This window comes from Hyperolius riggenbachi, chromosome 5 (genome assembly GCF_040937935.1).
Source record: "Hyperolius riggenbachi isolate aHypRig1 chromosome 5, aHypRig1.pri, whole genome shotgun sequence".
Lineage (NCBI taxonomy): Eukaryota > Metazoa > Chordata > Amphibia > Anura > Hyperoliidae > Hyperolius > Hyperolius riggenbachi.
The window spans coordinates 110,483,751-110,511,643 of NC_090650.1; the positions used below are offsets into that span (position 1 = coordinate 110,483,751).

The 27,893-nt window shown below is 47.0% G+C and overlaps 1 long non-coding RNA gene across 2 annotated transcripts in view; it reads left to right on the forward strand.

Annotated features, from left to right (window-relative positions):
* LOC137519712 (uncharacterized) overlaps positions 1-27,893 on the forward strand; it is a 60,262-nt gene that overhangs the window by 26,101 nt on the left and 6,268 nt on the right. Inside the window, exon 3 of one of the 2 annotated variants that reach the window (XR_011021088.1) lies at positions 19,466-19,826. The exons of the other annotated variant lie outside the window; for it this stretch is intronic. This is a non-coding gene — a long non-coding RNA (uncharacterized lncRNA). Of the gene's footprint in view, positions 1-19,465; positions 19,827-27,893 lie in introns of those variants that run through there. 2 annotated transcript variants of the gene reach the window in all.

A 27,893-nucleotide genomic window follows, 5' to 3' on the forward strand; every position in this document is an offset into this window, starting at 1 on the left:
TGCCGCCTCTTCCTCTGCTGGATCCACCTCTTGTGTGCCCCTGTGTCCCCCTTGTACCTTTAGTGTCCTCCTGGTACCCTCTCTGTACCTATGTCCTCCTGTGTCTCCCTATGTCCTCCGCTGTCCCCATGTCCTCCTGGTGTCTCCTGTGTTGTCCGATGTCCCTCTGCATCTTCTTCTTATCCCCAGCTCAATGCCTCAATTTCCCCTGTGTTCTCCGATGTCCCCTGCATCCCTGTCTTTCCCCGGCATGCTGTGTCCCCGAGCTTCGGCCTATGGGGACTACTTTCTGAGTAGCAGCAAGTGCAATGATTGGCCCAATAATGGAGCCATGGTCCTGACCGGGAGACCATCGGCTCCAGTAGAAACACAAGTTGCCCTACTTTTACCCCTTACTGCTGCTAGGGCTTACTTTCAGGGTAGGGCGTGTATTTCGAGCATCCTTAACCACTTTGAAACCCTTGCTACGCTTATCTACTCCCCACAAAACTTCACCTGAAGCTCAGGGGAATAGATAGGCGTACTTGTGGTTAACAGTGTGCTGTATGCCCAAGCAGTGTTGATCGGATACCTCATTATCCTATTCGAGTTTGGTCGAATTCGGATAGTAAACTATCCGAATTCACTCGAAGTTCGATATTCGAGTTAATTGAATATCCGATTCGACCTCGGATATCCGACGTCACTATCCGAGTCTGTATTCGAGTAAAATATTCGAGCTGGCCTTAAATAGCTTTTAAAACTTGTATTGGAGGTCAATGATGCATGAAACCACCTTTTTTATGAAGAAAAACATCAAGTGATTATGTGGTGATGTAGTAGTTATAAAAAAGGTATCAAAAATAGTAAATTAACTTCATGAAAAGTGTTTGCATGAGAAGGTGTGTCCAAAATGGTTGTTGGAAGTCTTCATTTACGTCGTCTTCATCTTCTTCTTCTATATCTTCTTCTATTTCTTCTTCTTCTATATCTTCTTCTACTCGAATCTTCTTCATCTTCTACTTCTTGTATCTTCTTCAATTATCTTTTTCTTCTTCTATATCTTCTTCTTCTTCCTCTTCTTCTATATCTTCTTCTTCTATATCTTCTTCTTCTTCTTCTTCTTCTTCTTCTTCTTCTTCTTCTTCTTCTTCTTCTTCTTCTTCTTCTTCTTCTATATCTTCTTCTTCTATATCTTCTTCTTCTTCTTCTTCTTCTTCTATATCTTCTTCTTCTTCTTCTTCTATATCTTCTTCTTCTTCTATATCTTCTTCTTATTCTATATCTTCTTCTTCTTCTTCTTCTTCTATATCTTCTTCTTCTTCTTCTTCTTCTTCTATATCTTCTTCTTCTTCTTCTTCTATATCTTCTTCGTCTTCTTCTTCTTCGTCTTCTTCTTCTATATCTTCTGCATCTTCTTCTTCTATATCTTCTTCTTCTATATCTTCTTCATCTTCTTCTTCTATATCTTCTTCTTCTTCTATATCTTCTTCTTCTTCTTCCTCTTCTTCTCTATCATTATATTATGTGTCTTGGTTTTCCTTTCTTTTGTAATACTTTTTTTTACTTCATTTGTGGAAATATTTTATTTTAATAACAACACCATAGTTATATTTGTGTTGATGGCATAATAGGTAGTGGCACATTGCAAGCCACAGCGCCTTTTTCTGTGTACCCTGGCGGTGGTAAAATACAGACATCAGCAGGAGGAGGAAGTAGTTGCAAGTTGTAGTGTGGTAAATTTAATAGCTGGTAGGAGAGTGGGTGGCAGCAGAAAAAATAGTTCTTCTTCTGTTCTCCCTGGCAGTGGTAGCAGCACACAGACAGCAGAAGCTCAATGCAGCTACAGGAGGAGGAGTAGTGTGTGTCAGGCAGTGTGATGTGACTGACATAATAGGCCCTGGTTCCGAGCGGTGGTACCAGGGCCGTAAATAAACAGCATGAGGTTCCAGACAGCAGTCGTGAAGCCCACATTGTGTTCAATGCACAATTGGAACAGCACAGTTTTCAACCCGGACACCTCTAAATTAATTACACATTTTTTTTTTTCAAATTGATGCAGCTATTTTTGAGCGTAATAGCTGGTGGCGCATGGACAGCAGCACCTTGTAATGTGTTCCCTGGCAGTGGAGACACAGACAGCAGGAGGAAATACAACAGAAAGCAGCGTGAGGAGGATGAGTGTGTGGCAGACTGGCAGCAGGCAGCAGGAGGGCAGGCAGCGAGACATAATGGGCCCTGGTTTCGAGCGGTGGTACCAGGGCCGTAAATAGACAGCATGAGGTTCCAGACAGTGGTCGTGAAGCCCACATTGTGTCCAATGCACATTTGGGACAGCACAGTTTTCAACCCGGACACCTCTAAATTAATTACAATTTTTTTTTTCAAATTGATGCAGCTATTTTTTAGCGTAATAGCTGGTGGCACATGGGCAGCAGCACCTTGTAATGTGTTCCCTGGCAGTGGAGACACAGACAGCAGGAGGAAATACAACAGCAGGCAGCGTGAGGAGGATGAGTGTGTGGCAGACTGACAGCAGGCAGCAGGAGGGCAGGCAGCGAGACATAAAAGGCCCTGGGTCCTAGCGGTGGTTCCAGGGCCATAAATAAACAGCATGAGGTTCCAGACAGCGGTCGTGAAGCCCACATTGTGTCCAATACACAATTGGGACAGCACAGTTTTCAACCCGGACACCTCTAAATTAATTACAAATTTTTTTTTTTCAAATTGATGCAGTTATTTTTGAGCGTAATAGCTGGTGGCGCATGGGCAGCAGCACCTTGTAATGTGTTCCCTGGCAGTGGAGACACAGACAGCAGGAGGAAATACAACAGCAGGCAGCGTGAGGAGGATGAGTGTGTGGCAGACTGGCAGCAGGCAGCAGGAGGGCAGGCAGCGAGACATAAAAGGCCCTGGGTCCTAGCGGTGGTTCCAGGGCCGTAAATAAACAGCATGAGGTTCCAGACAGCGGTCGTGAAGCCCACATTGTGTCCAATACACAATTGGGACAGCACAGTTTTCAACCCGGACACCTCTAAAATAATTTAATTTTTTTTTTCAAAATAAATAATGCAGGGCAGGCAGCTATTTTTGAGCGTAATAGCTGGTGGCGTATGGGCAGCAGCACCTTGTAATGTGTTCCCTGGCAGTAGAGACACAGACAGCAGGAAGAAATACAGCAGCAGCAGGAGTAATGTGTGTGTGCCACTTCATGTCCCCCTCTCACCGACAACAGGGGCCAGGAATTCGCCTTCCACCAAAGCCTGGTTCATTTTGAGAAACGTCAGTCTGTCCACAGACTTGTGAGACAGACGAGATCGCTTCTCAGTGACGACTCCACCGGCTGCACTGAAGCAACGCTCCGACAGTACGCTGGAAGGGGGGCAGGAGAGCACTTCCAGGGCGTACTGCGCAAGCTCGCTCCAGATCGGCAGGTGCTTGACCCAATACTCCATCGGATTAACAGAGACAACACTGTCAAGCCCGCTGAAGGACCCCATGTAGTCAGCCACCATGCGGGTCACTGGAGAAGGATGTTGCTGCAGGCACCTCCTCTCTAGTCCTTGGCAGCTCTACACTCATGTAGAGCTCGTTGGTCAGAGACAGCAGGTCTGTGGTACACGTGCGCTTGCTGCTGGTGGATGCAGGCACCTGCTGCTCCCTCTGTGCTGGCTGGGCAGTGGGGGTGGATGGCTGAAGGAAGGCTTCCTCCAAGCGCTCAACAAGGGACAGCTGCAAATCCCTCATTTGTTGTGCACGGTCTCCTCCTGCAGGCAGGAACTGGCTGAGCTTCCACTTCAGACGTGGGTCCAGCATCATGCAGATCCAGATGTCCTCCCTCTGCTTCATCTGGATGACCCTTGGGTCCTTGCGCAGGCACCTCAGCATTTGCGCTGCCATTGGGAAGAGTCTGGCCACGTCTTCTGGCACATCATCGGCAGCCCCAGAGCCGACGGTGCTGTCCTCCTTTCCTCTGCCTCCTCCACCACATCCTCTCGCCACCCCCACACCAGTGCAGCTGCGCTCTGCTGCTCCCCCTCATCAGCAGCAAGGTCAGGGACCTCCACCAACTCCAAGTCCTCCTCCTCAGAGGTGGCCTGTGAAGCTGCCTGCAGCTCCTGCTGGTCCAAGGCTGCCGCTCCCTCTTCCAGCAGTGCATACAGGGCCCTGTCCAGCACACACACCAAGGGGACCCACTCCCACACCATTGCATGGTCCCTGCTTACCATGTTGGTGGCCTGCAGGAAGGGTGCCAGCACTGAGCACACCTGCTGCATGTGCCCCCAGTCCTCCGTGGAGATGATGGACGGGAGGTTGGTGGCGGCACGCCCAGTTGCAGTGATGGAGGCAACTGTTGCTCGTGCAAGGTACTGGCTGACAGCCTGCCTCTGTTCAACCAGATGCTCCAACATCGCCAGGGTGGAGTTCCAGCAAGTTGGAACATCGATCATGAGCCGGTGCTGTGGCAGGTGCAGCTCCTTCTGCACCTCTTCCAGGCTCGCTACGGCTGCAGGCGAGTGCCGGAAATGACGCACAACCTTCCTTGCCATCTCAAGGAGTCGGTCCATCCCCTGGTAGGTCCGCAGGAACTTTTGGACTACCAGGTTCAGGACGTGCACCAGGCAGGGGATGTGGGTCAGGTCTCCCCCTGCTGATTGCAGCAACCAGGTTTGCCCCATTGTCAGACACCACCTCTCCGACTCTGAGGCTTCTGGGGGTCAGCCAATTCCTCTCCTGCTCTCGGAGTTTGGCCAGGACATGGTTCGCCGTCAGTTTGGTCTTCCCCAGGCTGACCCATTCCAGCAGCGCTTGGCAGTGGCGGGGCTTCACGCTGCTGCTGAGGCGGGGAGTTTGGGCTGGTGTGCCGGAGGATGGAAGCGGATCAGAGGAACCTGCTGCAATTCCGCTGACCCTGCATGGTGGCACCACCCACTGCGTTGTTGCTGCTGCTGCTCTGACAGTGCCCGATGCTGCTCCCCCCTCCTCACCCCCTTCCACCAAGCTGACCCAATGCGCAGTGAAGGACAGATAGCGGCCTGTCCCAAACTGGCTGCTCCACGAGTCCATGGTGACGTGGACCCATTGACCCACCGCGTGCTCCAGCCCTCTCCCGGCATTGGCCATCACAGAGCGGTGAAGTGCAGGGATGGCCGTACGTGCAAAATAATGTCGGCTGGGGATTGGCCAATCGGGGGCTGCACACTTCAGGAGCGCATGCATGTCGCTCCCCTCCTGCACAAGGGAATAAGGCAGGAGTTGGGAGCACATGGCCCATGCCAGCAAGCCGTTCAGCTGACGCACGCGACGGCTGCTGGCACGGGAATGGCGACGCCTTTTGCTGGCACGGGAATCACTGGAGGGAGCAGAGGAGGCCACTGAGGACTGGCTGCCAGAACAGGCCTCAGTGTTGGCGGCAGGAGTTGCAGAGGGAGGAGGAGCAGTGCGTTTCTGACGCACTCCTGCTGGTGCTGCTGGAGGAGGTGGAGGAGGGCGGGTGGCTGCTGCCGACGGCTTCACAGTGGTGGCGGGTCTGCCACTGCCACTGCCAGCTTCCTTCAACTTCATGAACTCCTCGTGCTCATGAAGTGTTTCCCTGCCAGATGGTTCACCAGAGAGGTGGTGCCAAACGCAGAGGGCTCCTTCCCTCTGCTGAGCTGCTGGCGGCACTGGTTGCAGGTGGCATACTTGCACTCCACATATGGCAGGGTGAAAAAATTCCAAATTGGGGAGGTGAAGTTGCCCCTTCGGCTTGAAGGTGCTGCTGCTGCTGCCGCTGGTCTCCCTGTGATGGTTGGGGGGGGGGGGGTTGCTCGGTGCGGATGGTGGTGGCCTGCGGATCAGCACGCTGTGTGGCCTGCATACCACGCCCACTTCTTTTCCTGCCTAATATATCTGCGATGCTGATCCTTCTAGCAAGGCCCGCAGACGCATCATCCTCCTCCTCCTCAGATCTGATGACATCCCCAGGATCTGCCACCCAGTCTCTGTCCTTCACCCTGTCATCATCATCCTCCCCCCTCCGCAAACATGTCCTGCTGGGATGACCCCACAAACTCCCCTTCTGCATGCATGGGCTGAGGGACAGTCACCACTGTTTGACTGTCCAAAGCATCATCCCCCAAAGTGCCCATCAGCATTTCTTCCTCCTCCATTGCCAATTCTGCCGCAACAGCACTCCATAGCCCAGCTGTGCTTGGGGATAAGAAGGTGCTGAGTGACAGGGTGCTGGTGTTGCCCGCTGGGGCTGGAGAACTGCACTCCTCCTCCTCCTCCTCCTCCCCAGGCAGTGCTGGGCGGCTGCTGCTGCTCTTGCGAACAGGAGTGGTGGCAGGGGTGGAGGACTCGGTTCCAGAGCTAATGGTGGCCTGCTCATCCACCATCAGTTCTACCACTGAGTCTGCGTCCTTCTCCTCAATAGGACGGCTACGACCTGGCGGTGGGAGGAACATCTGCGCCACACGCTGCTGCTGCTGCTGGGTCTCTGCAGCGTGACTCCCAGCAGTTGGGAGGCCAAGGCGTCCATGGCCAGTGGCTAATGGCGGAATAGCCACTGGTGCAGACACAGAACTGCACATGGTGGTGGTGGTGGTGGTGGCGCGGCTGCCACGCCCACGACCTCCTCTCTTGCCGATGCCCTTGCTGCCCTTGCTGCCCCTGCCCAAATCGCGGCTGCCAGTGCCAGACATCATATTTTTAATATTATACAGATGAAAAAAAAAAAAGTTATGTATAGGCGGGTGGGACAAGTGGGGTACTTTAACCACCCTGGCGTTCTGATTAAATCGCCAGGGTGGCTGCGGGAGGGTTTTTTTTAAATAAAAAAAAAACTATTTCATGCAGCCAACTGAAAGTTGGCTGCATGAAAGCCCACTAGAGGGCGCTCCGGAGGCGATCTTCCGATCGCCTCCGGCGCCCAGAATAAACAAGGAAGGCCGCAACGAGCGGCCTTCCTTGTTTTGCTTATATCGTCGCCATAGCGACGAGCGGAGTGACGTCATGGACGTCAGCCGACGTCCTGACGTCAGCCGCCTCCGATCCAGCCCTTAGCGCTGGCCGGAACTTTTTGTTCCGGCTACGCTGGGCTCAGGCGGCTGGGGGGACCCTCTTTCGCCGCTGCTCGCGGCGGATCGCCGCAGAGCGGCGGCGATCAGGCAGCACACGCGGCTGGCAAAGTGCCGGCTGCGTGTGCTGCTTTTTATTTGATGTAAATCGGCCCAGCAGGGCCTGAGCGGCAGCCTCCGGCGGTGTTGGACGAGCTGAGCTCGTCCAGACCGCTCAGGTGGTTAATGGGGTGGGACTGGTGGTGGTGGTGGGTGTGTGAGGTGACGGACAGGTGTACTCTACAGCAGAGATCGGTGTATCGCTAACGAGAGAGTGAGCAGTGTGTACACAAAGACCCTAGCTTACGCTGACTGACGGTGTCCCTATACACAGACTACAGTACAGTACAAGTCAGCGAATACACAATAGAAGTAATATAAACAAATAGGATGGGTGTAGCACTAACGAGAGGGTGTGGACAGCGCAGACGTGCACTGCGCACACAAGGACCCTAGCTGACGCTGACTGACGGTGTCCCGATACACAGACTACAGTACAGTACAAGTCAGCGAATACACAATAGAAGTAATATAAACAAATAGGACGGGTGTAGCACTAACGAGAGGGTGCGGACAGCGCAGACGTGCACTGCGCACACAAAGACCCTAGCTGACGCTGACTGACGGTGTCCCTATACACAGACTACAGTACAGTACAAGTCAGCGAATACACAATAGAAGTAGTATAAACAAATAGGACGGGTGTAGCACTAACGAGAGGGTGCGGCAGCGCAGATGTGCACTGCGCACACAAAGACCCTAGGTAACGTGGTGACGGACGGTCCCTATACACAGACTAGAGTACACTACAGTACTAACTAAACAATAGAAGAATCTAGCTAAATAATAGAACAGGTTACATAGTTACATAGTTACATAGTTACTTTGGTTGAAAAAAGACATACGTCCATCGAGTTCAACCAGTACAAAGTACAACTCCAGCCTGCTCCCTCACATATCCCTGTTGATCATAAAATCCCTGGATTAACATCATTGGCATTACCTAGTAATTGTAGCCATGGATGTCATTCAACGCAAGGAAAGCATCTAAGCCCCCTTTAAATGCAGGTATAGAGTTTGCCATAACGACTTCCTGTGGCAATGCATTCCACATCTTAATCACTCTTACTGTAAAGAACCCTTTCCTAAATAAATGGCTAAAACGTTTTTCCTCCATGCGCAGATCATGTCCTCTAGTCCTTTGAGAAGGCCTAGGGACAAAAAGCTCATCCGCCAAGCTATTATATTGCCCTCTGATGTATTTATACATGTTAATTAGATCTCCTCTAAGGCGTCTTTTCTCTAGACTAAATAAACCCAGTTTATCTAACCTTTCTTGGTAAGTGAGACCTTCCATCCCACGTATCAATTTTGTTGCTCGTCTCTGCACCTGCTCTAAAACTGCAATATCTTTTTTGTAATGTGGTGCCCAGAACTGAATTCCATATTCCAGATGTGGCCTTACTAGAGAGTTAAACAGGGGCAATATTATGCTAGCATCTCGAGTTTTTATTTCCCTTTTAATGCATCCCAAAATTTTGTTAGCTTTAGCTGCAGCGGCTTGGCATTGAGTACGATTATTTAACTTGTTGTCGATGAGTACTCCTAAGTCCTTCTCCAAGTTTGATGTCCCCAACTGTATCCCATTTATTTTGTATGGTGTTAGACCATTGGTACGACCAAAATGCATGACTTTACATTTGTCAACATTGAATTTCATCTGCCATGTATGTGCCCATATAGCCATCCTATCCAGATCCTGTTGCAATATAACACTATCTTCCTTAGAGTTGATGATTCTGCACAATTTTGTATCATCTGCAAAAATAGCAACATTGCTCACTACTGTATCCACTAGGTCATTAATAAATAAATTGAAGAGCACTGGACCCAGTACAGACCCCTGTGGGACCCCACTGCTAACAGTCTCCCATTTTGAGTATGATCCATTGACCACAACTCTTTGTTTTCTGTCCATTAGCCAGTTCCCTATCCAAGCACACAGACTCTTCCCCAGTCCTTGCATCCTCATCTTTTGCACCAGACTTTTGTGGGGAACAGTGTCGAATGCCTTAGCAAAGTCTAAGTATATCACATCTACAGCATTCCCAATATCCATATTAGCATTCACTACCTCATAAAAGCTGAGCATGTTAGTCAAACAGGACCTGTCTTTAGTGTGACTAGATTACCGAGAGCAGAGACAGGACAGGTATAGAAGTAAAGCTGGGCCTTGCTAACTACAAAATAGTACAAATGTAAATCTATCTAACACAGAGGTAGTACAGGAGTAGGACAGGTGAGAGCACAGGTAACTAGAGACTAGAGCACAGAGCAGGGCAGGCTGCCTTGCCTAGGCACAGGGCCTAGCTGCCGGCTGCAGCTGCAGCAGCACCAGTGACAGTCTCCCTCCCTAGTCCCTAATCACACAAACTAAACTGCCTAAAATACAATCTATCTACAATACAAAGCAATACAGTTGAATATCAAGTGTTGGAGTGTAAAAACGCTTGGTTTAGAACACAATACATGCACTTGCACACAGACAAAAAGCACTGGAGCAATCTCTCAATACAATCAGTCAGTAAGTTGCAAGCAGGACGAGTGAGGCAACATGGCGCCCGCTATTTATAGAGGGGGGCTTGGCCAGGCTCCCCCTCTGTGATTGGCTGCAGTCACAGGGCTGGGAGCCCTCTGATTCGCTTGTGAGGACTCGAGGTGACGTCTGACGTGACACTATCCAAGCTGGTGACGCTATCCGAGCTCGGATAGCTAGGATATCTCCGGATACCTGCTTGCTATCCGAGTGCGCTCGGCTAGCACAGCCCGGATAGCTAATACTGTTCGAACTCGGTATTCGAGCTCGAATAGTGAAAAAAGAGCTAGGATATCCGAGTATCTCGGATATCCTAGCTCAGGTGAGCACCACTGTGCCCAAGAAGCTATCTGATTATGTATATAGGGTATCATTTTAACCGTGACAAGTGAAAGAATAGATTTTGTGTTGTTTGACAACTGAGGGCTAAGTCATGTGATTTTTTTTTTAACGGAAAACTGAATGAAAAGCAATAAAACTGTTATTTTCATATACTCTGTACCCCCAAATAAATACTTGTAAAAAAAAACAAAAGTGGCAGCATTGAAAAGAGAATACATAGTTACCCTAGGGACTTAGCTTTTAAAATATGTATGCCATGAGAGTGTATTACTGTTAATCATGACGATAAGGGCTTTTAATTACTGATAGAGTACAATGAGAAAACAAAAAACACAAATCAGAAACTAATATATTATCGCCATACATTGTACTAGGAACATTATTTAAATGTTGAGATAACCAGGACAAATTAGCAAATACAATGTGTGGGTTTTACCTATGGTAACATTGTTTATTTGAAAACTATAGTGGATGGAAAAGGAGAAATAGTGTATTTTTTCTTTTTTTTCTCATTTTTCCCTTTAAAATGCACAGATAATAACATAATTACTAAAAGCAAATATCACCCTCACAAAGCATAATTTGTGGCAAAAAAAAAACCAAGATATAGATCATTTACATCTGATGAGTAGCAATAAAGTTATTGGTGAATGAATGGGAGGAGCGCTGAAATGTGAAAATTGCTCTGGTTTTTAAGTAAAAAACCCTGTGGTGCTGAAGTGGTTAAAATTCCTGCTAGGGCTTACTTTTGGGGGATGTCTACATTTTGGGGAAACAGGGTAAATATATTATGGGAATGAGGTGCCTGTCCATGTTTTGGCTGGAAAAGGTGGCTGCACATTCTATGGGGGGAGAGAGTGAGGGATAAATGGTGGCTGCACATGCATGTAGCGCATGGGCCACATGAAAGTTTTACTGGGGATGCATAGTTACAGACCTGGTTGCATGAACCTTATCCTGTACCTGTCACTGCCCGGATATCTAAGCGGTAGTTGTGTATTGCCTTGTACTACTTTGTGTTGACACAAGTTTCATTATAACAGGGACGTTCAGCTAACAGTTTAGTAATTCAGGCCACAAGACTTTTTAAGGTGGTGACATGTTGGTGAAATGCAGAAATGGATTAAGATGTAATGGGGTCCTAGGCCAGGAAATAGATTTGGGCCGCCTTGTGGTCCTTTTGGTTAGGTGAAATGGAGAGAGGTCGAAGAAGGTGGCAGGTGCACCCGCTGATGCCCACTGGGCCCCAAGCACCTGCCTAGTTTGCCTGGTGGATGATCTTGCTCTGGTGAAATAGAGCAAAGTTGTGCTTTGGTCCAGTCATACTGCATGCAGAGTAATTTCCCCCGCATACAACAGGATGTCAGACATGAATTGGGTGTAATATCACTTCCCTTTACTGTATTTATTTATTAAATCAACTGCTAAGTTTAAGACCTGTGCGTGAATGTGGCAGTGTTCTTCAATACCTTTTCCCTTTTGTTGTTGTCTCGATGCATCATTCATTTCAATTTAATGTTTTGCATAACATTATTTTCTTCTAGATAAGCAGAGTCAACTGACACCAATTTCACAATAACATGATACATGAGGTGTATATTCAGCTACACTGACAAGTCTATCAATATCTTGTTTTCTTCAATGGCAAGCAGGGGTAAGGTGAAATAAAAGGCGTACGGCAAATCTCTGCACAGTTTAAATGTATGATGAGGAGCAGTATGTTAAATGCAACCACTCTAAACTGCTATGGTATATTTATTTTACCTCTTTTAAAGTGAAACTTTACATGCATTGTTGACAAAGAGCAGTTAGATCCACGACACAAGCACTGACATGGGGAGGCATAAGGATTAAATATATATTAGATGGTTGGTACTAGCTGAACTTTGAATTCAGACAAAAATATTGTACTGGCAATAAAAAAAATCAGGTCGTTACAATACCACATTTGGTATTTTGGACTTTTGTTTGCTAATTCATAAAGATTTTCACAGGTGCGGTTGAAGTTCGGTAATTTACCGCAAAAATGGGCTTCAATTTACAAAAAAGTTTCCGGTAACAGCAGAAGAGTGGGGAGTTGTCTCTGTTTTGTTACATGCTGTTCCGTGCAGTTACGGCATTACAATAGTAAGAGGCATCCCAGACATCCCTTTGGAATGTACATGTCTGTTTACTCCCTCTGAATCTTTCTATTAATCTTTTTTTTATTGCCACAGTTTAAATGAACTTCCAAGAAACATTAAATATGTCATGCTTAGGTGATTTTCCCATTTGCCCCTCCACATCTTCAAACAGGAACCTAAAGGGTTAAACTTCTGAAGGGCTGCAGGGGAAACCTCTTTTGTTCCTGCTCTCTCTCCTCAGCTGCCTGGGGGTAGAAAAGCTTGACCCTCCTGAGAGAACGTATTGTATCATTCAGAGGTACTTGCAGAAGAGAGAGGCTGTTTCTATTGGCTCTCTTCTTCTGTCAGTCATAGTTTATCCCTCCATTTCTGTGAGTCACAGGCTGCCTCACAGTTTCCGCCACATCAGAGCACATGTTTCTGAGCTTTACCGCATTTTCTAATCTTCATGAATTGACATTTGCTGACATTTATTGAGGTATTTACCGCACAAGCCGGTAATTTACCTCACTGCTCAGTCATTTCAACTTGCCATGCGTTAACAGGATTTATAAATTGACATTTTCTTAAGTGCTCAGTAAAGTCAGCTGTTTACTGCATTACAGCATGCAGTAATGCGTTATGAATCAAGGCCATTGTAGAAGAAACTTGGCCGAGACTCGTTCTGTGAGAGTCAAGCTTGTGTAAAGATGTTACACAGGGTTGTTCAGCAATCCAGCACATCAGATCTCAAAATGATGCAGATGAATAAGTGATGAACAAGCAAATTGTATTTTTAATCACTCTGCCTGCCAGGAGCCACCTGCTCATGTGCCCCCCTGGTTTTTCTTGCCCCCTCTTAATTGAGGATTGCACGCATCTCGGCAATAGCTGATAAAAGTGTCTGCACAACTCTCGTGCACAGCAGTGTTGCCCTAACATCCATTATAAAAACAAAACGAAGACAACAAAGAGCCTAATATGATGTAGTGTGTTAGCATATCAGCAATAGGGGATGCACAGGTTGAGACCACACCGGGGTCCTTGGAAAAGAGGGGCCCTCCCTCAACCACAGTATTAACTCTTCAATGGTGCTATGCTAGTAATGATCACCTCGATATATGCCTTGAATGGTGGTAATCATTAACAAACTGTTCCACTTTTCTGTTTGTACCTCTCATACTGTGAATGTCCTTGTCAGGTATTGTTGCATGCAAAACTTGTACTGGGGCCCAAAGCTCCCTAGCTACGCCACTGCATTTCAGGTTAGTGAGAGTACACATGAAATGGAGCTATACTCTCAAACAAGGGTTACCTTAAAGCAGGGGTGTCAAACTCAAATACAAAGGGGGCCAAAATTGTACACTGGGATCAAGTCGCGGGTCAACCTCAATGTCTACTGGCCACCTCCCTCCTTTATGCAGTTCCTAGGTGGCAACCTTCCTACCTTATAAAGTTCCTAGGTGGCCCCCCTCCCTCTCCTATACAGTTCTCTGGTATTAAGTGCTTTCCCCTGCCTCCTTCATATGGCTTCCTAAGTGTTCTAGGGCTTCACCTCCAATATAGCTTCGCTGGTGGTCTGGAGTGGGCCAAACATATTGGAGAGTGGGAAAACCACTTGGGGGCAAAATTTAATGGCTCCGGGGGCCAGATTTGGCCCATGGGCTGGAGTTTGACATGTATGCCTTAAAGGCAACCTTTGTAGATGCTGGTGGGGAGAAAATACATCTCGGAGACCAGGTGTTATTCCGTTAAGTTTCTGTAAGAGCTTCCCTTACCCTGCTCAGACCAGCATCTTTTCTTGGTTTAAATCTATAAGGCTCTAAATTAGGATTCATACGCTGAGTTTGGTTTTATTAGATAATCATCAATTCACTCTGTTATAAGGAAATATTGCATATTATTTATTTGATCCATAAAATGCATTTAGATTTCTGCACATTTATCAGGTTGTTCCATTTGGTAGCATGTTCAAATTACTATGTACGAGTTTCTTTCATTAGGTATAATCACGACTTTTCCCCATTTTAAATTTTAACATAAGATGGAATTTTAGTGAATAAATTAGTAAATTTATCATTTTTCTAAGATGGTGTCATGTGGACAGTTTGATAAAATAGCTCATTATATTCACTGAAGTGAAATATGAGTTTCATCAGCCCATTTTCATCAGAAAATTAGTTTGCAGTTATCAGTATTGAGGAAAGTGAAGCATACTTCAGTGCAATGTGTTTTACAAAATGCTCAACACGCCTTTGAAAAATACAAAGAACATAGAAAGTTTACTTAGAAATGCAGAGATTTCAGATCAGATGATGTTTGCTACTTAACACTTATCTTCACTTACCTTCAACAAATGAACAGTCCTTACCATGCCATCTCAATAGATTTCAAGTGTTTTTTAACAAGCTGCATTGTAAATCACATAACAGTGATTACACTGGTGTGTCTGTGGTCTCCCTCAAAACCTCTCCTTGAATGGTTGGCAGCTGTTAGGGCCCTATACCACTGTGAATCGCGATCATGTTGCGATCGTGACTTTACATACATGTTGATGTGCATTGTGCATGTTTGCTTTCACAGTGGGACGTTACAGGCGCACACTAGAGCAGCCTGTAACGCAGCCCAACTCACAGTAATGAAAAATCAATGGGCTGTTCACAGTGTCCACGTTGCGTTACAGTGTAACGCTGCACGTTCAATGAAAGTGCATCATGCTGTGCGTTATATGCGGTTTTATCCGCATTAGACTGTTTGCACATGCTCAGTAATGTCTTTTTTTTCAGTACAGGAGAGGAGGAGGGGAGAGTCCGCTATTGAGCCTAGCCACATGGCTAATTAATATTCACTGCACTGTGCTGTTTACTTCCTGGAGCGGCCGCTTTGTGCGACGATTGGCTGGCGGGACCACGTGATGCGGAGTGTTCCGATCACGTGGTCTCCACAGCCTTTTGATGCATGCGCCGTTTTCGTTCTATCCGCATGCGTCAAAAAGTGCGCATCACGGACGCATCAAGAGCCGCATAACGCAGCTCAATCTGACGTACAACTTCAACACCACCATGTGTTGCGTTAGGGGCACATTATGCGACCTTAACGTCCCCTAAAATGCAACGTCTTGGTGTGAAAGAGCCCTTAGCTTCAATTACTGCGCGATCCAATAGGTGTACTTTTTGAATTGCTGGAGCGCAAAAAATAAAAAAAATTGCATAGCACCACTAAATGATTTTTTGCAGACAAGTAGAGAGGAGAAAGACTGGCACTGCTGCAGATGCTCAATTTATTGTTGCAAAAATATTCACCGATGCAAACTTCATATAGTAAATAAAAGTGGTACACATACCAAATGTGAGAGGAGGCACGGTGGTGGTGGTGGGTGCTGGGTACAGGATGCCTGACAGCCGTTTTGCGCACTGCTGTGTCGGTCTGTATTGGTCTATAGGCTAGAGCACGCTGATGAAGTCTGTCTAGGAAGAGGCACGTTTAAGTCCACTAGTGCATGTTCACCATACGCATGTGTTCACACTGTAGTGCCAACCTACTGCAACCTCTTTGGCCAACTTAAATTGTTTTTGTGCGCTGCTTTAACTTTGTACAGGAGCAATATCTAAATGATTTAATGCGGTTTCCATTAGTTTAGCCACGACCTAGATTTTTGCGATCTGCAAGTGTTTGGAATCAGATTGCAAAATGTTGCCAGTGAAAGAGGGCCCTTAAAAGGAACCTTAACTGTGGGCGAAAAAAAAATTAACTTACCTGAGGCTTTCCCAAGCCTCCTGCAGCCGTCCTGTGCCCGCGCCGGTCCTTCGGTGCCCTCCGGTCTCCCTCCGCGGCTAAGTTTCGTTTTCGGCCGACTGCCAGTCGTCCTCCGGCCAAGCGTCCTCTTCTTCCGCATTCCCCGTCGTAAAGAGCCATAAAGTGCGTCCGCATGACGCGTCTTGCGTCATGCAGACGCGCTTTACGGCTCTTTACAACGGTGAATGCGGAAGAAGAAGACGCTTGGCCGGAGGACGACTGGCAGCCGGCCGAAAACGAAACTTAGCCGCGGAGGGAGACCGGAGGGCACCGAAGGACCGGCACGGGCACAGGACGGCTGCAGGAGGCTTGGGAAAGCCTCAGGTAAGTGATTTATTTTTTTCGCCCACAGTTAAGGTTCCCTTTAAGAGATATACAAGGTGACTGTAGTTAAAAAAGTAAGTACCTGTGAAGCTGCATAATCCTTCTAGGTCTGCGTCCTCCTTTTTCCTCACTTTTCATCCAAATGCTTTGCAAAGTACCCATATTTGGCCCCGTCCCTCCCCTGGGTCGGCATCCGTGTCCGGGAGCTTGTGCGCACAGGACGAGAGCTCCCATCAGATAGATCCCTCTCTGATCGAATCTGATCATTTAGGAAGGCTCCAGAGGCTTCCCCTATTCTCCTAAAGGCTACCACTGTTGCCCATTACCCTCTTATTTTTTTGCGGTTGCATTCCCCTTCAAGTTTAAACTTCTAAGGCCTCGTTTCCATCTGTGCGCTTCTGTCCACTTTTTATCAGCACATCAATGTTACAGATTGATACATGTTGCTGACAAGCGGACAAAAGTGAATAGAAGCGCACAGATGGAAACAAGGCCTAAGGCCTCGTTCACATCATACGCGCTTCCGTGCGGATATGGAAGCACGTAAGATGTGCTGAAACGCAGGAACGGCAGAAGGGCATAGACTGCCCTTTTACCGTTCACATCTACTGCGCTCCGCAGCAGTACGATGCGCTGGGAAGCGCTTGCGTACTGCTGGCTGCATTTTGCCCGGAAGCGCAGAGCTGATCCCATCACTGTCAATGGATGGGATCAGCAGTGCAGCGGCACAGATGGCGTGTGATCGGATGCGCTGCGTTCACATCGCACGGCCATCTGCGCTTCTCTGATGTGAACGAGGCCTAAGGCTTCCGTGCGAATATGGAAGCACGTATGATGTGCTGAAACGCAGGAACGCCAGAAGGGCATAGACTGCCTTTCTACCGTTCACATCTACTGCGTTGAGCAGCAGTACGATGCACTGGGAAGCGCTTGCGTACTTCTGGCTGCATTTTGCCCGGAAGCGCAGAGCTGATCCCATCACTGTCATGGATGGGATCAACAGTGCAGCGGGCAGCGGCGCAGATGGCGTGCGATCGGATGCGCTGCGTTCGGATCGCACGGCGATCTGCGTTGGTAGATGTGAACGAGGCCTTAGGCCTCGTTCACATCATATGCGCTTCCGTGCGCATTTGAAACGCAAGAACGGCAGAAGGGCATAGACAGCCCTTCTACCGTTCACATCTACTGTGCTGCGTAGCAGTACGATGTGCTATGAAGCACTTGCGTATTGCTGCTTACATTTTGCCGGCAAGCGCAGAGCTGATCCCATCACCAGGCCCGTTTCTATGGGCGTGCGATACGTGCAATCGCCCGGGGCGCTTTATTATGCGGCAGGAGGGGGGGCGCTGGAGCGGGGGAACGGACATAATAGTTATAACTCACCTTCTTCATCCGTTCCCCCGCAGTTTCAATATCTTTCCTCTCCCGGCATCCGTCGCCTGGTAACAGCGCCCCCCCTGTGACGACGTACCGCATGTCATCACAGGGAGCGCTGTTACTAATGAGATAGATGCCAAGAAAGGAAGGACATTGAAGCAGCGCGGGTTCGGCGGAAGCAGGTGAGTTATTACTATTATGTCCGCTCCTCCCGCTGCTGCGCCTCACTCCCGACACCCATACCTAGCTAAGCTATATTGCAGGGCACCTACCTAACTAACCTAAACCGCGGGAACCTGCCTAACTAACCTAAACTGCTGGAACCTACCTAACACCTATATTGCGGGGGCACCTACCTAACTAACCTATACTGTGGGAACCTACCTAACTAATCTATACTGTGGGAACCTACCTAACTAACCTATACTGCGGGAACCTACCTAGCCAAGCTATACTGCGGGGACCTACCTAACTATCCTATACTGCGGGAACCTACCTAACTATCCTATACTGCGGGAACCTACCTAACTATCCTATACTGCGGGAACCTACCCAACTATCCTATACTGCGGGAACCTACCTAACTATCCTATACTGCGGGAACCTACCTTACTATCCTATACTGCGGGAACCTACCTATATAACCTAAACTGCAGGAACCTACCTATCTAACCCATACTGGGGGAACCTACCTATCTAACCCATACTGGGGGAACCTACCTATCTAACCCATACTGGGGGAACCTACCTATCGAACCTATACTGCGGGAACCTACCTATATAACCTAAACTGCAGGAACCTACCTATCTAACCCATACTGGGGGAACCTACCTATCTAACCTATACTGGGGGAACGTACCTATCTAACCCATACTGGGGGAACCTACCTATCTAACCTATACTGGAGGAACCTACCTATCTAACCCATACTGGGGGAACCTACCTATCGAACCTATACTGCGGGAACCTACCTATCTAAACTATACTGAGGGCACCTACCTATCTAACCCATACTGGGGGAACCTACCTATCTAACCCATACTGGGGGAACCTACCTATCTAACCTATACTGGGGGAATCTACCTATCTAACCCATACTGGGGGAACCTACCTATCGAACCTATACTGCGGGAACCTACCTATCTAACCTATACTGCGGGCACCTACCTATCTAAACTATACTGGGGGCACCTACCTATCTAACCCACACTGGTGGCAACTATACAGGCTACCCTATACTGGAGGCACCTTCGTAGCTAACCTGCACCTATGCCTGGCTCCATGGGGGGGGGGGGGCGATTTTTACACCCTCGCCCTGGGGGAAATTTAGCCTAGAAACTGCCCTGCCCATCACTGTCTTGGATGTGATCAGCAGCACAGCGGGCAGCGGCACAGATGGCGTGCGATCGTACGCGTTGCGTTCTGATCGCACAGCCATCTGCGCTGAAGAGATGTGAACGAGGCCTTAGTTCTGCACGTGTGCAAGTGCAGGCTTCACGTGCCCAGTAAAACAAAACAGCTCATGCCTGGGCATGCGCAGACCACACTAACGCTTTCCCAGTATGGAGAAGCTTGTACTCAGAGGGAAGTGAGGACAGAGGTGCATATTAGACAAGCCCTTGTAGGATATGCTTAGAGGGATCCAGCGCTGGATCAGTGGGCTTGTGGATGATAGAGGAGAGCCTGTGGACCATCCTGCGCATTCTCTCTATTGAGGTAAGTATCTATTTTTGAACTTTTTTCACTTCAGGTTGTCTTTAAAGCCGACCTGAACTCAGAACTTCCTCTCTGCTGTTAAAGATATGCAACAGCATAACAACATTTAAAGAAAAACATTTCTTTGTTACAGCTGACCCAAATCCTGCAATTACTCTACAGCGTGTCTACATTCTGCTTTCATGGAAGCAGATATAGGGTTGACATCCTGAGTCTACAAATTAGTTGCTCTGCCATGGCAGCCAGCTGACACAGCTGAGAGATCAAATTAAGGAACAACCAAACAGTCATTGACGCTGCAGGCACTGGATTAGCAACACTCTCCTAGGAGCTTGTCCATTCATCAACTGGACGCCGATGCTGCTAGCCACAGTGACGAAAGGCTGAAGGAGAAACTGTGAGGGCACTCTCTGCTTACCACTGGATAAGTTATGTGCTTTCTTTTTACTTTTATGTTGTAAGTGAAATTTTAATCCTATGCTGGTCAAAATAAACTTGAATGCATCATAGACCGCTCCTGTTTGTTGATCCTTTAGAACAGGGGTCAGGAACCTTTTTGTCTGAAAGAGCCATAAACACCACATATTTTAAAATGTAATTCTGTGAGAGCCATACAATAGGTTTCAAACTGGGATAGTAGGGCTCACGCCCCTGTTGCCATGGTGATGTGTATACAGTTCATATGTCTTCAGCTTTTCTTGGGTTTCAGGAACATCTGCAATTTTTCAGAGAGCCAGACATGAGAAATACTGACTAACAGCTTGTACAATTAGCTAGCTGACTTGGGGGTTGATTCACTTTGTAGGATGATATCCCCACACTTTGGCCCAATAGGCTGCCTGTCAAGCGACAGGCAGCCTATTGGGCCAATGAAAGTGTGGGGATCTCATTCTACAAAGTCACTGGACCTGACAGGGTCCAGAGTGGGACAATTGAAGCAGCCGTTCATTTTGGGGTAGCGCGAGTAAGTTAGTAGTGCATGCTACAGCAGTAGCATGCACTACTTTGAAGATTTTACTTGCGCTGCCACACTAAGCTGGCAGTGTAGCTTAGTGAATCAACCCCTACTGATTTGTTTGTGAGCCAGATGTAGCCATTAACCCTCCTGGCGGTTTAAAAAAATCCGCCAGGGGGCAGCAAAGTAGTGTTTTTTAATTTTTTTAATTTTTTTTTTCATGTAGCGAGACAAAGTCCCTCCAGCCCCTCCGATTGCCGCCGGCGATCGGAGATCAGGAGATCCCGTTCAAGGAACGGGATCTCCTGGAGGGCTTCCCCCGTCGCCATGGCGACGGGCGGGATGACGTCACCGATGTCATTGACGTCGTGACGTCAAAGGGGACTCCCATCCACCCCACAGCGCTGCCTGGCACTGATTGGCCAGGCAGCGCACGGGGTCTGGGGGGGGGGGGGGGGGGCGGCCGCGGCGCAAGGAATAGCGGCGGCTCGGCGGGTAGCGGCGGCGATCGGATGCTACACGCAGCTAGCAAAGTGCTAGCTGCGTGTAGCAAAAAAAATTTATGCAAATCGGCCCAGCGGGGCCTGAGCGGTGCCACCCGGCGGCATAGCTCGTGCTCAGCACAGGCTTATCGCCAGGGAGGTTAAAAGAGTCACATCTGGCTACCGAGCCATAGATTCCCTACCCTTGCTTTAGAATCTACTTTTCCCACAAGTTCTGGAGCTGCTGACTGGTGGCGTTTAAAGGGAACCTGAACCCAGGATCCATTGCTCAGTGGAGCACTGTCACATATTGTTGAGAGATCAAATTATGCTGGTGATTAGTTACAGATGGGGTGGGGGGGAGGATTAGACAGGCTAAAATCCCTAAATACATGCAGGGTGTATTACTGTATGTTTTCCTTCTGTTCTGTGCAAGAGTTCGGCCCAGTTCACATCAGCGTTTGGAGCCAAAAGGATCCGGTGAGCAGATCCGGTCTCCGCTTCACCGGATCCGGATGGCTCAGTCCGTGGCCCGGTTCACATAGTGAAAATGGACAGTGGCGTAGCTAAGGAGCTGTGGGCCCCGATGCAAGTTTTACAATGGGTCCCCCAAAGAACTCTATATATAACAATTGATACGGCGCACCAAAACCTGCCAATGGCAACTACAGTGTCAGAGGTGCAAGAAGGGACTGGGAATCAGCTTGTTAATGATCACCACTGTTCAAAGTATCTATAGAAGTGATAATGAGCACAGGCCCAACAGAGAGCTAATACTGCAGTATAGGGAGGGCCTTTTGGGACCCCTTTGCCCCATGGGCCCCATGGGCCCCGATGAGGTTGCTACTTCTGCACCCTCTATTGCTACGCCCCTGAAAACGGATCTGATCAATGATTGATCTGATCCATTCTCACTCTGCAAATACATACCTAATCTTCAGTAGCAGCTGGCGCTAGAGGCTTCCACTTCTTCCGCTGTGACTGCACTAGTCACATGACGCGTCATGTAGTCACATGACCCGGAAGAAGACAGAAGCCTCTACCACCGGCTGCTACTGAAGATTAGGTATGTATAAACTCTCCCTCACCCACCCGCCCGGCTGCTGCACCCTCCATCATCCTCCCGTCGCTCAGGTTCGCGTCGCCTCGTGCCCCCATCCCCCGTGGAACGGTCCGTTTCTTCACTAGTGTGAATAAACGTTCCGTTTCACATTGCCCCAAATGCTGCAGTAATTAGGGCCTCCAGCATTTTTTAGATCCATGGACCGGAATGTACGGAACGTATCCGTACCAACAGACGCATGTGAAAGTATTCATAGGTTAACATTGGATCCATTCACATCCGTTCCGTTTGTACAGTATACGTTCCGTTTCCGATCCGCAAAAAATGCTAATGTGAACCAGGCATTCAAGTCCACTTTAAAATCAGACTCTTCAAAATGATAAGGTGGAGAGACCACCACACCGTGCAATCACTGTCTTTATATCCTATGATTTTTACATTATGTAATGTAAACATAACCCCAGTACATTCCAGCACTCAGCACCTTGCAAATGCATTGCTTTATAGGCCAGGGAACTTGGAATTGAAACAAGTAGCTGTTTTATACTGTAGATAAGCATAAGGCAATGGCAAGATTTTACCTATGCTTAAATATTGCAGTTCTCTTGTTAAATGGGAAATATGACACTTTCACAAGATATATTCATTTTTACTTTTTTTATTTTTTACAATTCAGTGCTTACATTGTATATATTTCAAATCTTTATTACTTAAAAATAATAAAATATCTATGTAACAGGCAAGCTGCAAGAGCTGAAATATAACGTAATGTATGAATATTTCATTCCAGCTCACTAAAGATTGATTACTGATACCCGGCTACAACTCAGCAGTTCTCTTTGCATGTTTTATTCAGGTTATAACATTTAAAAGCAGTAGAATTACGGCCTGTAGGGTTGAGTAATATTACGTTATGCCATGCAATCCATAAAACTTCTGCCAAAAAGGTTTGGAAAGTTTACAAGTTGAGCACACATCAGATTCCTTGTGCCTTTAAAGTATGTGGGGATTTCTTAGGATTAATGAGTTTGGATATTTCAGCCATATCCATAAGTCAACGAATGAATACAGGCAATCATATGGCCATACAATCTTCTTAGTAAAACATTCAGCAGAATGGGACCTACTGAACAGTGCAGTGATTTAGCACTTTCATAGGATGGCACCTTTTTTTGTGAATTGGTTCATCAAATTCCTGGCCTGAAAGACTGGCTCCAACCAATGTTTCGTCCTGTTATTATGAAGTGGAAACCTCAAAGAGGGACAACAGGTTAACTGGTAACCCTTTCCAATCCAATTAATTTGTCTCCTCAGTACTTACATTTTTCTGGTGTGGGGGTGGGATGTGGGTGATCGCGGGAGTGTTTTGCTGGGGATCCAGGAAGCAGGGATCCAGTATAGTTTCTACTTCCTTGCACTAGAGTGAGGAGGGGACTCAGTATCAGCAGGGCCGGATTTAAGCCAAGGCCACATAGGCCATGGCCTAGGGCACCACAGTATCAAGGGCGGACAACTGGGGAAAGCGGGGGAGGGGTGTGTGTGTGTGTCACTCGGCTACCTATACTGGAGGGAGGGGGTCATCAGGCTATCTATAAGGAATGGGGGTAGGGTCATCTGGCTTCTTATATTAAAGGGAAGGGTGGAGTGGTCATCAGACTACCTATACTAAAGGGAAGGGGGGTCATCAGGCTTCCTAAACTGGAGGGGGGGGGGGGGGTTATCTGGCTACCTATACTGGAGGTGGGGGAGGGGTCATCCTTCGGCCTATACTAGAGGGAAGGGTCATTGGGCTACCTGTACTGAGGGAGGGGTAAGGTCATCTGGCTACCTATACAGGAGGGAGGGGAAAGGGTCATCTGGCTACCTATACTGGAGGGAGGGGTAAGGTCATCTGGCTACCTATACTGGAGGGAGGGATAAGGTCATCTGGCTACCTATACTGGAGGGAGGGGTAAGGTCATCTGGCTACCTATACTGGAGGGAGGGGAAAGGGTCATCTGGCTACCTATAGTGGAGGGAGGGGTAAGGTCATCTGGCTACCTATACTGGAGGGAGGGGAAAGGGTCATCTGGCTACCTATACTGGAGGGAGGGGTAAGGTCATCTGGCTACCTATACTGGAGGGAGGGGAAAGGGTCATCTGGCTACCTATACTGGAGGGAGGAGTAAGGTCATCAGGCTACCTATACTGGAGGGAGGGGAAAGGGTCATCTGGCTACCTATACTGAAGGGGGGTGGATGCTGACAGGGGCCTTGGGCGGTAAAGGGTACAAATCCAGTTATCATCGGGTCTGACTCAAGCTTGTGCATGCTCCACCCCATTGCATGACTGAGCTAACGTAATTTGCATACTGCACAGCACAGCTTGGTACAGAAAGAGATCTTTTTCTGACACTTTGATCCACATAGTCAAACTAGGTACAGAAATAGTGCTGCTAGCCGTGAGCCCAAATGCGCCCACGTAATATTTAAATTGCATGGCACAGCAGAGGAGCATAGGGTCAAAGGTAATCAATGTGTTGGACCTAGTCCGGCACTTTGGTCTAAATGGGCTGCTGCCATGCTGGATTAGAACTGGAAATGGCACCCCTAGTGGCAGCCATGTTTTGTTACGTCAGACGATGTCCGAAATTGGTGCTAAACTGGAAAGTGCCAATGTCGGGCGTAGTCCAACACGGGATTGGAAAGGGTTAAGGGTTGCTAATTGGCAAATACTCCTGCCCTGTAGCTTTAGAATGCCAGATTTAATCCTGGGTCAGTTCACTATCTGCATGGAGTTGTATGGCCTCACTGTGATTCCGTTAGGCACTCTGATTCCTTCTCAATTCAGTATGGTGGATGCCAACTGTAAAGTTTGGTGTGGAGAAATAAGGGCCCATTCACACAGGTGACTGTGCAAAGTAACTGCTAGGTGTAACTCCAAAGTCCTCTTGTGTTAGTGCTATGTAGTCCCAATCAGTGTAGCTGAAAGAGACTCCGTATTCAGTGTTCAAAAACTCTTCCACTTCCTTTTAGGATGCTACACAAGATTACTGTACATTGTGAATGGGCACTAAAGAGTCCATAGAAAAATAAGGCCGGTGCAGTGCAGGGTGACTGACAAATAGTGTGCAACACTTAATGACACTGGAAATTATTTGCCTATTCAGCAGTGGTGCATTGTGGGACAACTCATATGTTTACTCCAACCTGAATAATCACAAATGCCTTGTTTTAGGAAAGCAAATTTCTGTTTTGCATAGAATTTTAGTAAGAGGGCTTTTTGGTCCTTTTCAGACCCTTATATACTTTTAGTTCTCTTTCACCATGAGCTCGCTGGGCAAACTGTAGCTCTGGGTGTTTCATGTCCTACGTTTGTATGCAGGGACACCGCTCAAGCTTACTCACTTGAACTACAGGTGCAGGAAATTAAGCTGCAGTCAAGGTTTTCGAACGTCCGCACATTCCAGAGAGTATGAAAATGTAAAAAGTTTTATGTAGGCAACAGGTATGATTTTGTATGCTGATGAGAAGTTGCATGAGATTTTGCAGCCAGGATGTAAGTTTGCATACAGACGAGCTCCATCCTTGGCAACCAGCCTGTTCCCTATCCCCAGCCTTTTCCGGTCCCCCACAGATTCCTCATGTCGCACTGTTTCGGTTGCAAATCGTAAGAGTTTTTCTCTCCGGTAGTATATTGTAATACTACTACATCTGTCATGTACGCCATCCCTGGAATTTGTTATACATTTTATTTATTTTATTCATCATGTTACATTTGTCACTGTAATAACGATGTCTACCAATTCTTTATTTTGTACCAGTGTCTATATTTGGTGTATACCATTGTCTGTATTATTATGTACCCCATGTTTGTTTCCTACTTTGTACAGCACCACGCTATATTTTGGCACTTTTTGAATTAATAATAATAATAGGCTCCGCAGTCCTTTGGTGCTACCAGCCTGCACAAGGGTACTCATTTCTTCTTTTTCAATTGAAAAACAAAAATATCTTATTTTTTTAAAAAAATCAAAAAATACAGAAATTGTATTGGCACTGCAGCTTCACTTGTATAGATATATAATTGGGAAAGGTAATTTCAACAGGAAGGGCAATAAACATCCAGTCCTTCAAAGGGTAGTCCACTACACCCACTTTTGATACTAATATAGTTTAATAAGGACATATAATATCTTCAAGACACCTCTACAGAATGTTGCAGTAGAATACTTATTTTACTTTTATTGGCACAAAATACAAAAATGGCAAAGAGAGAATGTCCACAAGGGGCAACTAAATAGGGCCCCCTACACTCAGGAAAACACAGAGATAGTGACTATCCAGTCAAAGATATACAGTTTCAACCTCAGCACAGCTTGTAATGGTAGGCTGTTAGTTTTGAAAAGAAACCCTTTCTACAGGTGCACCCATGGGCTCTGTGGAAGTCGTTGGGATGTACTAACGTTACTTCCATGGCCACACAGGGAGAATTTATCAAGTAAGAGAAAATGGATGCTCTAAACCTCCGCTGTGGAACAAGGGCACCAGCTGGATGTCCGTCAATAACTGGGGGTCCTGTCGCTAATGATGGGCTTATTATTAAGCCCAATTAGCGTCGTCCTTAAATGGCATGTATTTAGTATGTATTTAGAGAGTTTAGTCTGTTCCCCCCTCATATGTGTCAATCAAAAGCTGTAATTTGATCTCTCCCTGTGTCAAATGACTGGCTATGGCAGATGAGCTCATTTGAAAGCACAGGATATTAACAATATGTCTGCTTCCATGAATCAGAAAGTAGAAACAGTGCAGATTTATTTTAGGATTTGTATCAGCTGTAACAAATATTTTTTTTTTGTTTAAAGGATATTATGCTGTTGCGTATATTTTAGAGCAGAGAGAACTTTCTGAGTTTAGGTCTGCTTTAAGCTTCCCTTTAAAGGGACACTTAAGTCATCCTAAAAAAATGAGTTTTACTCACCTGGGGCTTCCAATAGCCCCCTGAAGCTGTCCGGTGCCCAAGCCATCTCCCTCCGATCCTCCTGTCCCCGCCGGCAGCCACTTCCGGTTTCGGCGACAGAAGCCGACAGGCTGGGAACACGTGTGATTCTTCGCGTTCCCGGCGGCAATAGCGCCCTGTATGCTGCTATAGCATATATCATATACCATATAGCAGCATAGAGGGCGCTATTGCGGCCGGGAACGCAATGAATCACATGTGTTCCCAGCCTGTCAGCTCCTGTCGCCGAAACCGGAAGTGGCTGCCGGTGGGGCCAGGAGCATCTGATGGAGTCGGCGTGGGCACAATACAGCTGCAGGGGGCTATTGGAAGCCCCAGGTGAGTAAAACTCATTTTTTTGGGATGACTTAAGTGACCCTTTAACATGCACTTTTTTTAAATGGTGTTCTATTATACTTGAATTGGACACTCATTAACATGTTTTCTAGGAGTTTACCTTTAATCATTGGTATAATAATCACAAATATACAGACTGACCCTTTACCCTTTAGAAAGCCTACCTCTGGAGTATTTATACATGAGCAGATGTTCTGTTCTCTGCAGAATAAATTGGACTGAGGATTAAATGTCTAGAAGACATAGCTTTATGATATGACAGGTGACAGGATGACTGAGGATCTCTTATTTATTCTGCTATTTATAGAGCAGCTTTTGTTTTTATATCTTTTAGAACAAATCTCCTCTATGGTTTATGTCATGTGGGATATTAAATGAAATCACTTGACTTGTAAAGTATGGCCATTCTCTAGAGGCCCAGATACTAAAATCTTCCTTTTTGTAATTTGATTTAGTAACCTGGGCTGTGTCACATGATCCATTACTTATCAGGTATACTGTAACTTGGATTTCTGTCCCTTGGATAACGTAAATAGTTTTGTACAGAGTTTATTAAAGATATAAAATATATGTTTTAATTGTAGAATTAATCCAGAAAAAAGAGTTGTTGTAGTGCCTGGTACACACGATGCAATTTCCTGTCAGATTGACGGTCAAATTGATAATTTCCGACAGGTCCAATCTGATTTTCAATCATTTTTCTCATTGATTTTGTATAGAAGTGATT